Raw genomic sequence first — 2,283 nt, 5'->3', positions numbered from 1 at the left:
GCTGCACCCTGGTGCGACCATCACAAAGCAAGAGACCCAAGAACTAGAAAGGCAGGCTCACCAAGCCATTTATCCCTCCGCCCTTCAATTAACCCCACATGTGTTTATCGACCAGGTTGGCACAATAAACTTTCACTCTATCACCCCTCCTAGCCCACCCAGATGGGTGACTTTTCTCACAGCAGAGCCTTCACCTGAATGCCCTGTTGGGATTTACTGCTCACTTCTCCACCCGACCCGAAACGGATCCCACCTACTGCCATTGAGTTGACTCCAACTCATAGCGACTCTATAGGGCAGTGGTTCTTAACCTGTGGGTTGTGACCCCATCCAGGGGGGTCAAACGATCCTTTCACAGGGGTTGCCTAAGACCATCGGAAAACACATATTTCCGATGGTCTTAGGAACTGAGACACCACTTCTCTGTCTCCAGGTGGGTCAGCCCACATGCAGATACGCCCACATATGAGTACCCGGTGTGACGACATCATCACGCCAACCCCATGCAAATATGTGTATGTGACAGGGTTGGCGCCATAATGTACTCATGAGGACCAGTCACACATATGTACAGAGCGGCTACTATGTAGAAAGCAGCTGCTGTGTTGAAAGCAGCAGTATTGGAGGTAAAACGACACTTCATGAATTATCATTACTGAGTAAATGTAAAATCATCAACTACTGCAAAAATATATATATCTGTACCACTGGGAACTTACTCTGGATGCTGATTGGTCTTTTTATATTCAGCTGTGGTTGATGTGACTACTGCCCCCTTGTGATACTAACAGGTATGTAAAAAAACAGCACAGAATGGTAAATCATAGGACACTTTAATGAACTGTATTGACTGAACTCTGCCATGTATCATCTTTTGTATTATTAAAGCTAGTGTTATATATTCTTTTATTTATTAAAAAACTTTTATTACATAATATTTTCATTAGCAAAACATCCCATGACAATGGATCATGTAGAGAAGAACATTAAGAAAAGAAAATATAGTGAGGATTTTTTACAGTATGGTTTTACCTCAATAATTACAGAAGGAATTGAGAAATCACAATGTGTGATTTGTTGTGAAGTTCTATCAGTTAAATCTACAAAGCTGAACAAACTAAAACGCCATTTTGATAGCAAGCATCTGAGTTTTGCCAGCAAGGATACCAACTATTTTAGAAGCAAAGCTGATGGATTCAAGAAAGCCAGACTTGACACTGGTGGCAAGTACCACAAACAAAATGCAGCAGTCTTTGAAGCTTCATATTTGGTGGCCCTCAGAATCACCAGAGCTATGAAATCTCCCACTATTGCTGAGGATTTACTATTGCCAGCGGCCAAAGACATTGTTTGAGTTATGATCACAGATGAATTTGTTATGAAATTGAGTGCAATTTCCTTATCTAATGAGACTGTGCACAGAAGAATAGATGACATGTCTGCTGATATTCTTGATCAGGTCATCCAGGAAATTAATTCTGCTCCAGTTCCAATATTTAACATCCAGTTTGATGAATCTATAGACGTTGCAAACTGTTCAGTTACTGGTTCACGTGAGGTATATTAATGATGGCGACTTTAAAGATGAGTTTCCTTTTTGCAAACCTCTTGAAACGACAACTACTGTACGTGATGTATTTGACACAGTTGGTTCATTTCTGAAAGAGCATAAGCTCTCTTGGGAAAAGGCTTGTGGTGTTTGTACAGATGGTGCTCCAGCTATGCTAGGATGTCGATCTGGATTTCAATGTTTGGTAATGAATGAGTCACCAAAAAGTCGTTGGAACTCACTGTATGAATTTTAAAGGTGAGCACTTTAAACAGTCGACTGTTTTCTCAACTGTGCAATGAGTTGGACGTGCCGAATAATGCTCTGCTCTTTCACACTGACATGAGATGGTCGTCGAGAGAAAAATTTTAAAAATATGTTTTTGAGTTTCGTGATGAACTCAAAACGTTTTTTAATCAGAAAGCAAGACCACAGTTCGAAGCACCTTTCAGCATTAAAAGTCAACTGCAGAAAATAGCTTACTTGGTTGACATCTTTGCCATCTTGAATGAGTTAAATTTATCACTGCAGGGACCAAATGCAACATGCCTCGATTTGTCTGAAAAGATCGGATCATTCCAAATGAAACTTCAGCTTTGGTAAAAAAAAAAAATTGGATGAAAGTAAAATTTACATGTTGCCTACTTTATCTGCTTTCTTTGAGGAACATGACATTGAACCAGACAAAGGGATTAGGATGATAATTTCTGTGAAAGAACACTTGCACATGTTTG

Source organism: Echinops telfairi, unplaced genomic scaffold, assembly GCF_000313985.2.
Source record: "Echinops telfairi isolate 266 unplaced genomic scaffold, ASM31398v2 ScPeMD7_5;HRSCAF=22, whole genome shotgun sequence".
NCBI classification, from domain to species: domain Eukaryota; kingdom Metazoa; phylum Chordata; class Mammalia; order Afrosoricida; family Tenrecidae; genus Echinops; species Echinops telfairi.
The sequence above is the reverse complement of the archived record's forward strand: the minus strand, read 5'-3'. Positions refer to the sequence as shown.